A 15,920-nucleotide genomic window follows, 5' to 3' on the forward strand; every position below is an offset into this window, starting at 1 on the left:
TTTTATTAGAGAAGATAAGGACTATCAATGTTATTATATAACCGATCTCGATTACATTTATGTAATTCACGACTTGTTTGCGCAAAAAGTATGCGATAAAGTATTTTAATTTATTATTTCATATCCTGCGGGTGTGGCGGACGGCTGCTCGTGTGTAATGAGATGACACAACGACTAACGAAATAGCAAATGGCGTTTAGCTCTTCTTAATCGTTTATATTTAGTTAAATTTAATAAATAATAATAATAAACGTATTTTGGGCCTGTAATTTTAGTCTTAGGTTAAATATTACGATTCTACCCGGGATTCATTCGCGCAAAAAGATTAGTCGGATAATAAAATATTCTATACGGTAATCCAGGTTACAAACTATCTGTGTTGGTTTGTATGTTTAACAAAATTCGCTTAATCTTTGAAGTGCTTTAGTAATAAACATATAAAATACTAGCAGGATAGTTCAAAACGCTCGGATTTACGAATTCCGATTTCAACAAGCTAAGTTATTTCGTATCCAAACTTACAAATAAACTACAATAAAGTGAAATTTTGAAATAATTTAATCCGATCGTAGAACAGTTGGTATTCGGGTGTGGTAATCCTAAGATGGAACCAATTAAACGATACATTCGTTAGTGAGTTCTTACATTATAACATAACTATATAAACTAGCGTTCATTTGTAACCGGAATACTTTTTAAAACTGGTTTTTAACATGTGTATAGATGTTACTTTACGACAATCACTTCTTGACGCTCTCCTTTCTCTGGTTAACAAATAATTTGGAATTTATACCGGATGAATCATCTTAATTTGAAACATTTTGTTAGGAAATCTTGATTGCGCTTAGGCATTTTTATGGAATAATTTATCACTGCATATTAAACTAAAACTCTTTAATCTTATTGACTATAGGATCTATTAAGTATCCCAGTCGACTATTACCTAATATCCACTATGTACAGTACATCGTTTTCATAAAAGGATGGTGATGATTCGTACGTGTCATCAAAGCAGCAATGCATTGCATAGTGGCTATGAAATTAATGCACTCAGTTGTAAACTGATGTACACAAATTTATAATTCGTGTTAATAATATATCTCGTTAAATTTTACGGAAAATTACGTATAGACTAATTATTAAAATAATTATAATTAGACATCTATGATGACAGATATGTGTCAAGATTTTATCTGCCGGAAGTAATGACATTTGATTTCAGCACTAAAGAACAGCTACTCATGGATAAGTGGACGTTATGATATCTGTTGTTTAACAGATACATAGTCACCACAAATATACAAAATCTGCTACAATTATTACATTTTCCAAATTGAAATTGAAATAACTGTTTGTTTTAGTAGTGTTATTTATTTTAAATTAACACAAAGTTAATTGCCAAAGGGACTGAACAGCATTGGCCAATGTTATCCAAATGATGGTTGTATGGTGAAATATTGTAACGATTCAATGCGTTAATAATATGAGCACCAAAGCGAAGGTTGCCATCATTCAAAAACATGTGGGTTTGTGTTGCAAATGATGTACAAACAAGGTATATTTAATGATGACAGGATAATTACTGGCAAATTGTTAGATTTATTTCTTACTTACGTTACATACGATACGGAATTTGATTTATTTGCATGCTGTATAGAATATAGCCTGAGGAGGTCGCGGCTAAGAGGTCCAATAGGCAGTCGTTTCATGTAAAATACCGGCACTCAGCTGCTTACGTTGAGACTGAAAGCCGACTCCATGATAGTTGGAAGGCTAGGCTGATGATGATGTATAAAATATAGCCTTAGTCCATCTGGTATAAAGTTCTTAAATGTTGTGTATAATAAAGGTTTTGTCAATGTGGTTCAACAGGTTACATCCGCTTTTATACAAATAAAAAATATTTTTTTTTATCAACTCTCCATTATCTCCCGAATATTTGCATCTACTTCTCTGTCCATAAAACTTCTGAGCGTAGCACAAGCGATTACTTTCATGCCAACATAAAAAAAAAATTAACTCTTACTTTCGTGATAGTGAGATTTAATCCAGTCTAAGTTTGGGAATTTTCAAATTAAAGCGTTGCTTTTTATTGTTAAACCTAATTATAATTCAAGGTCGCATGTCACGGAAGGGGACTGGAGCCAAAACGGAACCACAATTTTGCATTCTTGGAACTTGCAAACGTGTCACATTAAAACCGGCTACTTTTACGAATGCATTTCTCTCCGACTGTTGTTATTTGATACGATATCAATTTAAATTTATCGAAATTCGTACTCTGGACTGTTTTTTCTGAGCCGTTGACTTATAAGACACTGCAGAAAGATCATTTTACTCCTATTGACTATCGACAACCGGAGCTATCGACGAATTTAGTATAAAACTCACCGCAATAATTAACATCCCTTGTACTTCGCTAGATATATTATTTCAAGTAATCAAAAGGTTCTAAGTTGATATTACAGACTAAATACAACCAAGTGACAGGACTCCTTCTTGTCGTTCCAAATTTCAGAAATAGGTTCTGTCCCTTATCTATTGGTCGCTAACATATTTTATACATACTTAAAACAACCCTAGCTAAGCAGCATTCATATCGTCTAGCCAACCACCTATACAACAAATTAAACAGAATTCTCAGCATCTATCCAATGACCAGGTTTCAAGCAAAAAATAGAATTCGTGACTGGCTACAGAAACAAGACTATGAGACCACCGAGACTCTTATAAAGTAGAAACACCCCTAACAAATTTCCTCTCCACACCCACTCCCACTCACCTTGCACTTTGCAACATCCGAATCCCACTTTCCTATGCCCACACATACATACACGCAAGATCACAAACAAAACACATTACAACACAAATACATTCATACTCACAACCAGACTAGCTCGCACATATAAACGATTCACGCACACAAACAAACTGTACATCTAGTTATATATATATATACATTGTTTAAGTAAAAGAAAATGATGTACATTATTCCTTGAAATACAACCTAATTGTAAGGTCAGATCGATGAACCCCTGAAGACTCAAAATACAGGTAATAATAACCTAGTTTGAGAGTCAGTGGCACACCTATCTCACACTATTTATAGCCTAAATAATAATTACATTTAAGGAAATAATTATGTACTTAGCTTTAAGTTTTTTGGCTAAATAAACATTATTATGTTCGTCTCTTTTATATCTCGGGACTACAGAGTCCCGGACATTTGGAAGGCGTGCGTGGGGCCGAAGCCAACACGTAGAGGCCCTTTTTAGACGGTTTTAATCTTTCAATAATGTGTGGTGTCACAATCCGGTGATTATCCCTGTTTACACTATAAAAATGCACCCAAGGACAATCACCGGACTGTGTGGAACTATGGCAAAACTAACGGGAAAAACTACTTGGGCTATTGGGATGGGGTGCTTATGGACTGGAGTGTTGGTGATCTATAGGGACTATGACGCCTGCCGATAACTATGTTAAAAACATGTAAAAGTGGCAGACGGAGACTTGCCAACTCACAAACTGGGCCCCCTAAACTAGTCGCTGAAAATGCAACAAGGGGGCAACAGGGACGTGAGCGGCTGAAGGACGGAGAGGCCTCGCTGGACGTTAAACTCAGATCATTTGCTCCCTGAGGGTCCGGCATCACTGGCCCACTAGCCACTTACGCTCAGCATCCGTCCTCCGAACAGAGTGGGAGCTCTGCTCTCGCGACTCCACTCTGGACGGCCAATGAAGGCAAGCCAGAGGCGGGGGACCGCTTCCTCGTCAGTTTTCACTCCGACCAGCCAACTAAGGCAAGCCGGAGATGAGGAAGGGTGTCTTCCCCCTGGAGCACTCAGGTACCGCGGGGTCGCTACTCCCCGTCACCTCGCCTCGAGGTGCCCTGCGGGCACATTATTATTATTATTATTATTTGTATTTGATTTTTATTTTTCTCGGCGTACTGCCGGGCAAACCAATGCTACGGGCCTAAGCCAAGTGAACATCAGTAGAAATAGATAAGGTTGAGTTAGGGATATTTGACTGAACCGTGTTGTGTGGGAGATCGGTTTCGGTTTGAAGAAATTTTCTCACTATTCGGCAAGTATTTAATATAGCAGCTTTTTGCATGAGATGGTATGTGTTCGTTGGTAGGTTGAGGGTGTTTATGGACTGATGAAGTTGTTTTGGTATTACTCCTGTTGTGGATATGACTATAGGGACTATTGTAACTTTTTGTAGATTCCAGAGCCGGGTTATTTCATCTTTGAGTTCTGTGTATTTGGAAAGCTTTTCTGCTATTGTATTTTGTAAGTTATGAGTGTTTGGTATTGCTATATCTATTAGGTAACCTGTTCTTGTTGTTTTGTTAATTAATGTGACGTCGGGTCTGTTGTAGTGAATCGTTCGGTCGGTGAGGATGGCGCGATCAAAGTATAATTTAGTGGTGGTGTTCTCTAGGACAGTTTGTGGCGTATACTTGTAGTAAGGCGTGATGGAGTCAATCAGGTTATACCGGTGTGCAAGTTTCTGGTGTATTATGTTAGCTACTTGGTCGTGCCTGTGTTTATAATCATTTTGGGCTAATGTCTTGCATGCACCAGTTATATGCTGAATGGTTTCAGGAGAGCTATTACATTTTCTACATGTGTCTACGTTTAGGTTTTTGATGATATATTTTCTGTAGTTTTTAGTTTCAACAACTTGATCCTGTATGGCAATCATGAACCCTTCTGTCTCTGGAAAGAGTTCGCCACGATTGAGCCAAGCGTTCGACGCCTCTTTGTCGACATTTTGTTGACACAAATCATGGCGATGTCTCCCATGCAGAGACTTTTGGGTCCATTCTCTAACTTTAGTCTGAATGTCTATTATTTTTTCATTGGGCTGTTCTGCTGTATCTTTGAGGTTGAGGGGGGTTAGTTTATGATCTGCTTGGACTATAGATTTGTGTAGTGTAGATTGGGTTGCCTTAGCAAAGAAGTAATTGCGAAGAAAAGTAATTTGTTTGTTGTGTAGGTTACTGATATCTATGATTCCTCTGCCTCCTTCTTTTCTCGGTAGCGTCAAACGTTGTAGACAAGATCTTGGGTGATTTTTGCGGAACTTTGTCATGGTTGTATTTATTTTTCGTTGTAGTGTTCTTAGTTCGGTTTTAGTCCACGCTATGATGCCAAATGAATATGTAAGTAAGGGGATGACAAAGGTGTTTATTGCTTTTATGGTATTTCTTGAATTAAGCTGTGTTTTTAATATAGTGTTAAGTCGATGTTGAAATTGTGTTGTAAGTTTTTGTTTTGTTTGTTTGTGGTGTATTTGTAAAAGTTGATTGTATCCCAAATATTTGTAGGCGTCCTGTTCACTAAGTGCCTCTATATGTTCTCCTGTGCTGAGGGTGTAGTTATGTTGATGATTTTGTCCTGCTCTGACTGAGTTAATTTTACATTTATCAATGCCGAATTCCATCTGTATGTCCTTTGTAAACTGTTCTGTAATGTTAGCGAGCTCAGTAAGTTGATTTTCAGTTTCAGCGTATAATTTGATGTCATCCATGTAGAGTAAGTGATTTAATAAGTTTCTCTGGCCGTCTGTCTGTCCGTCAGTTATTGTGTCATTCAAAGGGTATCCTAATGTAGTAGCGTTCAAAATATTTGATAATGGATTTAGGGCAAGACAGAACCATAATGGACTAAGAGCATCACCTTGAAAGATGCCTCTCTGTATGTGAATAGGCTGAGTTTCTATTGATTCATTGGATGTAGTGAGTTTAAGAACAGTAGACCATTGTGTCATAATAGTTTTCAAAAATGTGACTATTGTTGGATGAATTTTGTAAATCTCAAGTACCTGTACTAACCAAGTATGGGGGACGGAATCATATGCCTTTTTGTAATCAATATACATGCTGAAGAGATTGGATTTCGTTTTCTGTACTTGTTTTAGAACTACAGAGTCGATGATTAGTTGTTCTTTACAGCCCTGACTAAATCTTCGACACCCTTTTTGTTGCTCAGCCAAGATGTTGTTGGAGTCGATGTGTTGATAAATGACTTCTGATACACAGGAAGTAATGATTTTGTATAGGGTCTGTAGGCATGTGATAGGTCGATATTTAGCAGGGTTGGACAGGTCATCGAGGTCTTTTGGTATCATGAATGTTTTACCTAAAGTCAGGTATGACGGCATTGTGTTGGGGTTCTGGATGAAGGTATTAATAAAATTGTGCAAGTATGGCTGTACTGTTGTGAATTTCTTGTACCAATAACTGTGGATGTTATCAGAACCTGGGGACTTCCAGTTGTGTACATGACGGAGAACATTCTCAAGAATACTAGGGGAGATGTACTCAAAATTCATAGTCTGGACCTCAGCACAATTGGCTGTGATTTCAGTTTGGATCCAGCTAGCTTCAGCATTGTGTTGTACTGGGTTTTGCCATATTTGTGCCCAGAAACTGTGTAATAAATCTGGAGTGAGAGTGTTGACCATTTCACTGGGGCGTCTATTGTCTTGAGTGTTGGATGTAGCCTGTCGGATGTTGCGATAGAAAAGTTTCTCGTTGTGTGTGAACTGTGAATTTTGTTGTTTCCTTAGATCGCACGCCTTGTATCTTTTTAGTCTACCTGTTACTACTGACAATTTTTGTTTAAGTGTGTCTAGGGTGTGTGCGGCTTGTGTGTTAGGTTCTTCATGAATGGTGTGTGTTTTGTACTGTTTCATTATATTCTGAACTTGTTTTACTATATACCTACTTCTATTACCATTTATGTATTGGGTTACTCTTCCTATTTTCATTCTTAAGTCCTCTAATCTTCTTTCTAATCTTTTCTGCCAACTTGGTTTATATTCTTGTTTAGTGTGGTGTGTGTTGTTGTCTCCAGACTGTAATAAAATCTTCGCTCCATTTAATTTTGCAGCCGTCCACGCTGCACAGTAAATAAGTGTCTGTAAGGTGTGGAAATCAGTGTCGTTGTTAGTGTTTTCGCTAAGTGTGATAACGTTTAAGTAATTTACTATGTGAGCAAGTTTTCTGGATGGTTTTTGTTTAGGTATGTATGTTCTGTTAGTTGGTTCAGTGTCTTTATAAAATGTATATGCTTGTTGAAATGTCTCGTCTATGTGTGGTTCCCTAGATAAAATAGTCTGTGCTTCTATTATACTCGTACTTGTTTGTATGTTCAATGGTAATTCTTCAAATAGGTCTAATTGTTCTGTGTTTATGTGTGGTTGTTGTGTGTTTTCAATATTATATTCATTACAGAATAAATTATGATCCGTAGAAGTTACAGCTGAATTACGGTTTTGTGATTGGAGTTCTTCTGCTATTTCTTGTTTTAGTATATTTAACCTATCCTTTTTAATATAGTTATTATTCACTATTGCACGTCTCTGATCAGCAATTCTTTGCTCACTTAGGTGGGCTAGTGAAGGGAATCGGGAAATGAAATCCTCGTGCAGCTGTTGACGATATGCCGTTTCATTAGTGCCTAGATTGGTGATACGGTAATAGGATCTCATGATAGCTTCGTTTTGCTCATTAGTCCATCTCATTCGTGTCTGTGTTGTGTTTTGGGATTGTGGCCGTAAGCTTACCGTTTGTACTGTGTTTTGGGTAGGTACATTTTGTTGATTGTATGGATTTTGTACGTGTTGTGTTTGTAGTGTTATTTGTAGCTGGTTCAATTCCTCTTTAACTTCTCTGTATATTTCGTCTATTATTTTTTGCGGTAATAATTTATTACGTACTATGGCTCTACGCTGATCGCCTAATCGCTGTCGGCTAACTTGAATGTCTGGGTACTTCTCTATGAATTTAAGATGCAGGGGTTCTAAATAAGTTTTTGTATCGGTTTCTAATGCGGTTAATTGGAGATAGGTGCGCAGTATGAACTTATTTATTTCAGGTGTCCATCGTCTGCGTGTTTGGCCCGAGGTGGGTGCAAGCTCATAGTCGAGATTGACTTCTTGCACAACACTGTCGGGCGTACTAATGGTGGACAAGGTAGATGTACTTCTTGTCATGTATGAAGGGCGAGTCGAAGGGATGGAAGAAAATAATGAATTAGTCTCATCGCCTGAGTCATCGGCTGTCACTTCTACGCCAAGAGCCCGCCTGTTCAGCCCCCGACGATCGGCTGTCATAGATTTATCGATGGGAGCCCGCCTGCTCGACTCCTGATCGCCGACGGTTCGCATGCTGCTACACCCAGCACCGGCTCCAGATGTGCCCCGGCGACCCCCGGGCAGCGACCGTAAATTGTATACTTTTTTACTCATCTCCATAAAGGGTTTACCTTTATCCTCGTTAGCCGCATAAGTTTCTATAGTATGCGTGTCCGCCCCCCACGTGGCCTGATGTTCGGCACGGACGTAAGGTAGGAATTTAGGGGGCTTATTATTATTATTATTGTGAGTCTTTACCACATCTCGGGACTATGGAGTCCCGGATTTTTGGAAGGCGTGCGTGGGGCCGAAGCCAACACGTAGAGGCCCTTTTCGACTGCTTTAATATTTCAAAAATGTATGGTTACACAATCCGGTGATTATCCCTGTTTACACTATGAAATGCACCCAAGGACAATCACCGGACTGTGTGGGACTATGGCAAAACTAACAGGATATACTACTTGGGCTATTGGGATGGGGTGCTTATGAACTAGAAAAACTGGGGATCTATGGGAACTATGGCGCCTGCCTATAACAATGTAAATAACACGTAAAAGTGGCAGGCGGAGACTTGCCAACTCACAAACTGGGCCCCCTAAACTAGTCGCTCAAAATGCAACAAGGGGGCAACAGGGGCGTGAGCGGCTGAAGGACGGAGAGGCCTCGCTGGACGTTAAACTCAGATCATTTGCTCCCTGAGGGTCCGGCATCACTGGCCCACTAGCCACTTACGCTCAGCATCCGTCCTCCGAACAGAGTGGGAGCTCTGCTCTCGCGACTCCACTCTGGACGGCCAATGAAGGCAAGCCAGAGGCGGGGGACCGCTTCCTCGTCAGTTTTCACTCCGACCAGCCAACTAAGGCAAGCCGGAGATGAGGAAGGGTGACTTCCCCCTGGAGCACTCAGGTACCGCGGGGTCGCTACTCCCCGTCACCTCGCCTCAAGGTGCCCTTTTTTTTTTTTTTTTTTTTTTTTTTTTTTTTTTTTTTTTTTTCGTCAGGGAAACCAATCGGGGTCGCTGTAAAAAGTCGACCCACCGGCTAGGTCCCCGCCGCACTGGGACTGCGCAAACGGGGTATGTGGTCCGCCGTAGAGCCCACTAAAAACCTGACAAGTGTCCAACCGCTTCCGCAAAGACGTGCGCCGGGATAACCGCAATAAGCTAGTACCGCAAGACGCACGCCATGCGCGGCTCGCCCCCTGTTGGGGGGCCCTACCCTGGGTGATGCCGCCTGGGTGGATAGTGACGGCATCAAACACCATAGACGATGGACGTGACACCACCCGCCCATCACCTATCTTGGGAACCTCACCTCTCCTGTGGGCGACGGAAGTCCCAATTCCGTCACCCGGAGGTTCCACTTAAGGAGGAAGGCGGCGCAGATGCGCCACCCGCCTGCGCCCGACGCGGCGTCGGCGGTTTGGGTCAGCGAGGGGATCGAGCTCCCTGACCCGCTCCGCTTCCTCCTTGCGCTTGATCACCTCCTCACAGAAGGTGACCATGGCGCTCCATGCCTCGCCACTGTCGACCATGGCCTGGCACACGGTCGAGAGTGACAAATCGGCTCCGATGGCGTCAACAAGCGTCGCGCGCGGCTCCGACCACGCCGAGCACACGGCGAGTGTGTGTTCCGCCGTGTCCTCGGCACAGCCGCAGTGATGGCAAGCCATCGTCGACTCCCTGCCGATCCGGCACAGGTATCTCCCGAAGCAACCGTGCCCGGAGAGGACCTGCGTCAGCCGGAAGGTCATCGACCCGTGTCGCCTGTTGACCCATCGATCCAGGACCGGTCGGATAGCGCCGATGGTCAAAACACCGGCGCTTGGCTCTACCAACCGCTCGGACCACTGCCGGACGATCTCGTCGCGGCACTCACGCCGTGCGAGTGCCCCCGTTGGCAGTAATCCGGTCCCCGTGTTCCTCTCTGCTCTCGCCTGACGGTAACGTTCCGCCAAGGCACGAGCCTCAAGGTCCCATGGGGGAGTCCCGGCGAGGACACATGCCGCTCCAAAGCTGACGGTCACGTATCCCCGTATGGCCCTGTTCGCCATCACTCGTTGCGGTCTCTGAAGGACCGCAGTGTTCCGGCGATTCAGGGCATCCACCCAGATGGGCGCCCCGTAAAGAGCCATCGAGCGCACAACGCCGGTGTAAAGCCGGCGGCATGCACCCGAGGGCCCCCTCAGGTTCGGAAGCAATCTTCCCAGTGCCCCAGCAGCTCCAACAAGTTTGGGTGCAAGGCGAAGGAAGTGCTCCCGAAAGTTCCACCTGCTGTCGAGGACGATGCCTAGGTACCGCATCGACCTACCAACGCTGATGGAAACTCCGCCCACCACTAGCTGCGCTCCGACCGGCGGCGCCTGCCGAGGCCCATGAAAACAAATGGCCTCGGATTTGTCTAGGGCAACCACGAGTCCCAGGCGCCGAATACGGCTGACGACTTCGGCGACGCCGGTCGTGGCCAAGAGAGCCGCCTCTGGGTATGTATCGCCGCGGGCCGTGACGAGGGTATCGTCGGCGTAACAAGTCACGTCGACCCCCGCCACGAGTGGTTCCCGCAGCACCCAATCGTAGCCGATGTTCCACAGCGTCGGACCAAGTACCGACCCCTGTGGAACACCGCACTTGACGATCCTCTGGCACCACCCGTCCCGCGTGGGATACGCTACGGACCTGTCGGAGAGATAAGATGTTAACACTCTCCGCAGGTACTCCGGCACGCGGTGGTGGCCGAGCGCAGCGAGGATGCAGCTCCAGGGAAGCGAGTTAAAGGCGTTGGCGATGTCAAGAGACACCGCCACGACCACCCCTCGCCCTTTCACTGCGTCCCCAATCAGGGATCTCACCCGCGAGATCGCGTCAATGGTGGACCGGCCCCGGCGAAACCCGAACTGCGAGTCACAGAGGTCCGGTCCCGGTCCCATTAAGTGCTCGGTGAGACGAGCTGCCAAAAGGCGCTCAAAGAGCTTGCCCGCCTCATCGAGCAAGACGATGGGACGAAATGCCGACGCAGAATCTGGCGGGCGTCCCTCCTTCTTGATCAGGGTCAATTTTCCCGTCTTCCACCTACGGGGAAAATGACCCTGTGCCAGGCACGAGGAGAACAGCCATGTCACCCTGGATTCGAGCGCGTTGGGCAGAGCCAATGCCCATGCCCGTCCGGGAATTCCGTCGGGCCCCGGAGCGGTGTTACGGCCCTTCAGCCTGTCCACCGCCCGGTGCAACTCGTCCAAGGTGACTTCGGGCACGACTGCTTCCTCAAACTCCTCACTGCTGCTACTGCTCCCCGAATCCACCGCCGCCGCAACCGCAAACGGGGGAGGATGTTCCCCCCGGTCCGGAAACAGGCCTGCTACTACCTGTTCCAGAAACTCGGGTTGGAGACTCTCCGTCACTGGGGGCTCCCAGGGGCGCAGTTTGGCACGCACCATCCTGTAGGGCCGCCCCCAGGGGTCCCGGTCTAACGTGTCCAGGAACTCCTCCCAGGCCTTGTGTTTGGCCTCCACAATAGCCGCCGACAGGGCTCTACGACAGTACCTATAGGCGGCATATAACTCGGCCTCGCGGGCTTCGTTGCGGCGACGACGCCGGCTTCGAGCGTATCGACGTCTGGCGATCACGCAGTTCTGTCGAATCTGCGCGATCTCCGGTGACCACCAATACACCTGACGTCTAGGGAGGCAGGGGCGGACCCGCGGCATGGACGCGTCGCATACGCGTGACATCGCGTCCACGAGCCACTCAGCCTCTACCTCCACGTCCACCGGACCCTCAGGCGCTGGACTCCAGGACTGCACCAAGGCCGCCTCGACCAGCAGCTCTCGGTCGAGACGTCCCAGCACCCACCGCGGGCCGGCCCCACCCGGGGCCCGACCCGGACTGTTCGGAGCGGCCGGAGAAGGCTGAATCCGATACCGGATATACCGGTGGTCGGATGCCGTCTCAACCTCCTCTAGCACGCTCCAGTCCTGGACACGGCGTGCCAGGGCGGCGCTAGTGAACGTGAGGTCCACTATCGAGCTGCCCTGTTGACGCACGCACGTGTTTACCGAGCCCCGGTTGGTCAGAACCAACCCAAGCGATACAGCCCATTCTTCCAACGCCTGACCCCTGGCATTAGTTGCCGGAGATCCCCACGCCACAGACTTGGCGTTGAAATCCCCAGCCACGAGAACGGGGGAGGGGTGTGCCCATCTGACGAGCCTCGACACCTCTTGAAGGAATCGCTCAAAGTCAGACGGGACACAGTTCGGAGAGCAGTAGCACGCGACCACCGTCACGGATCCCATTGACGCCGCCACGCATCCGCGACCCCTCGCTACTTTTTCGAAGGGTGGCGAGCCGTGCGACGCCAACCTTACCAGGGCCGCCGTGCCCGTTAGGTCCCCGACCCAATTATCACGGGCGGGAACCATGTAGGGCTCGGAGACCACTGCCACGTGTATCAACCACTGCGCCATACTCTGGAGAAGTAAGTCCTGAGCTGCAGCGCAGTGGTTAAGGTTCGCCTGGAGGAGACGGATCTCGGCCATTATTTAATTGCCAAGTTCCATTGCCTCCCCGGCCTGTGACGGCTGGCCATTCATATTGTTCTGGGGAGCCTTACCCCCCGTCTTTTGAGAGGCCTTTCCTGCCTTACTCTTGGGCTTGGGGGCCCTACAGGAGGGACCCCCAAGACGGTGCTCCGCCGGCAACTTCGCCTGCACGCACAGTATGCAGCGCGGTGCGGCGGAGCACTGCCCCGCCTTATGCCCGGCCTGACCGCAGCGGTAGCAGATGTCGCTGCGGTCACACTCAGAATCACAAACGGCCCGGGCGTGACCGGCGGCCAGGCACCGGAAGCAGCGCATTTGGCGGGGTTCAGCGACACTAATACGGGCCGAGACCCACCCCACCAGTAGCCTTCCGGCATCTGCAACCTTTTTTGCAGCCACAATTGGACATTTTGCCCAGGCCGTACCCTCTCCGCGTGGTCCGCTGCGGACCGCGCCAACCTTCACTGCTTCCACTGGGCAGCCTCCGGTTCGCGAGACCGCCTGAGCCACTTCCTCTGGAGTTACAGAGTCGTCCAGACCGCGAATTCGTATATCCACACACTTACAGGGTCTGGACACTATCGCGTCACTCCCCAGGACCTCTTTCAATTTCCCCGCGAGGGAGTCCGCCTTTCTTTCCGCATCTGGCCCGGGGATCTCCATTTTCCGCGCGCCAGTCGCGGCGACGCAGATCTTGGCGATCCCGCTGATGCCGTGATCCGCCAGGACGATGTTCTGTTTCGCCCTGGCGATCACTTCAGCGTAGGTGATGCCTCTCGCGACGGCATCCTGCGACACCGTCAAAATTATTGCTGCCGCCGACGGGGGACGCAGTGCGACCGCCGCTTTCTCCTGTTTCTTTGCAGGACTCTTGGTTACTGCGGCTATAGGCGTCTGCGCCGGTGCAGCAGCTTTTGCCCCTTTCTTTGAGCGCTTACGCACCACAACGTTCCATCCCTCTGAAAGGGGTGGCGGAAGCGGTGGGCCCGCCGGAAGGCCCGAAGAAGGTTGGCTTGGGCCGGGAGCAGGGGCAGGAGTCGGTACAACTCCCCCCTCTGACTTCTTCCCCTTCCTCTTGCCTTTGCCCTTGCCCTTGGAGGCCTTGCCATCTCTCTCAGTGGTAGATGAGGGGGCCGAAGAAGGAGCCGGGGCCGGAGAGACAATTGCCGACGCGACATTAGTCTGCGTGGCGGGCTTTGGTTGCGCCACCCCTTTGTCCGCTGCTAGAGGCGGGCGGAGGCGAGGCTCCGGCGGAAGCCGGGCCTCTATTGCCCCGAAGCGGGCGTCTAAGAATAGCCGAAAATCGGCAAACCTCCGATCAAAATCGCCCTCCGACGTCACCTCAGTCGGCCTAGAACTAGCCGACAAGGACTCCACCACTTCCTTCAGGGCCGCCACCTCCTTGGTGAGAAGGTCGACCCTGAGAGTAAGGCGATGGTTCTCTGCTTTTAAAGCGACATTCTCGACCGAGGCGGTACGCCGACTCAACTCGGATGCCGCCCGCCGGACTTCCTTCTCCGCCTCCTTAATGGACTTAGCAAATGAGCCCTTAAGGTTGGAGCGGTCCGCAACATGGCGGACGGCATCCATGTGCCGCAACATTAGTTGGGCGATGTCTGTCGCGGTCAGCTTTTCTAGCTCCCGGTCAGACGGCCCTGGCTCCAATTGGAGGCGATTTCCCTCATCGGCACTCAGGGCTATGTCCAGGTCGGTCATCGACCCGGTTACGACACAGCTGAGGCCACTCTCTTCGCTAGCGGGAGACGATCGCGCTTTCCCTCTCTTCTTTTTCCCACCCTTGCGTGGGCTCACTTTGGCCAGAGGCACGGCCTCTTGGCGCATGGCTGATACTGGCCGCTTTCGGCCTTTGCCTGATTCACTGGCTACCTGGCGCCCCTTCCTGAATATTGGGGCTCCGCCCGAATAGGCAGCCTCGTCCCTTTCCGACTCGCTGTCACTAAACGAGGGACGCCTGAAGAACGTAGGCTCCTCAGCCTCGGATAGCTCAGCGAGCTGGTCCGTCTGCCCCGAACTAGAGGCCCCCAACACCACAGGCGTCCGGGACCTGGAACGTCTTCCACTAAGCGTCCGGGACCTAGAACCCCTTTCGCTAAGCGTCTGGGGCCTGGAACCCCCTCCACCTCCTTCCACCCTCTGGGTATTTTCAGGCGTCTTAGGACGCCTGAATATTCCCTCGTCCACAACAAGGACTACGTCCCCAACTTCTCCACAAACTTTTTTATTTAAATTGTCAATATTCATACTGATCCCACGAGTATGGGGGAAATATACCGTCCACCCAGGCAGAGCCCCCTGTACCTGGGTAACCCTATCTACACCGTGAGGTCGGGCAGGTTTCACGGGCATTCTAACCTAAAGTTTTTTATTGAGGTTTTCTCCTCTTGACCCAGCCAATTAAGGCAAGGCCCTCGGTCCCAGCAGTGGCCGCGAGACGTGACCACGACGCCTCCGCCGGGATAACGAGTTTGAGGACGGTGACTGAAGTCTGCCCACCCGGAAACGATACCGAATCCGGGTGAGCCCGTCCTCCCCCCCACTGGCCTGGAAGCCCCGGCCAGCAATCCCCGTGAGGAGATTACCTGCCGTTGCTTCCCGCCACACCAGCCAGAACCGCTCGCCATACCACCGACCCGAAGGTTTGTGGGATGAGGAACGGAGCCGCCAAAGGGTAATTTTTTATAGAGGTTTTCTTCCTCGCGACCACCATCTCAAAAGAGACGGCAGCCCCCGAACCCGACTTACGTCAAGCCTTACGGGTTGAGTCCCTCCTAGCTTCACCGTGGCTGGATTGCCACGGCTACTGAGCCCCCTCACCACGACAAGGTGGAAACTCCCCGAGGGGGCCTCAAGGTGCCCTGCGGGCTTATTATTATTATTATTACTTATTAGGTATCACGCCTAACTTAAGGAATAGCTAATTGGGACAAATCAAATTATTTACTAATGTTGGTTACACGCTGCGTTTATGATAGTCAATGATGCACAGAGTGAATTTACTACCAGTTCGGATGGTAGAGTAAATGAAAAGAGCTAGCAAGACACTGCTGGCTCCCTTTTTAAATCGCCAAATGGTTTTAAAATTACTATAGTATGTAACTTACTATTATTTAATTTATCTCCACCCACATTCATAAACTTCGTCATACAAGTTCCCTTGCGAGTAAAAATGTAATGTTTTATATCCGACTAAAGCTTTAGCTAGTTTGCGT

The 15,920-nt window shown here is 48.3% G+C and overlaps 1 protein-coding gene across 2 annotated transcripts in view; it reads right to left on the bottom strand.

Moving 5' to 3' along the window:
* Positions 1-15,920, bottom strand: part of LOC142986315 (frequenin-2) — a 222,229-nt gene that overhangs the window by 75,213 nt on the left and 131,096 nt on the right. The gene's annotated exons all lie outside the window — the stretch shown is intronic.

Source organism: Anticarsia gemmatalis, chromosome Z (assembly GCF_050436995.1).
Source record: "Anticarsia gemmatalis isolate Benzon Research Colony breed Stoneville strain chromosome Z, ilAntGemm2 primary, whole genome shotgun sequence".
Classification (NCBI taxonomy): Eukaryota; Metazoa; Arthropoda; class Insecta; order Lepidoptera; family Erebidae; genus Anticarsia; species Anticarsia gemmatalis.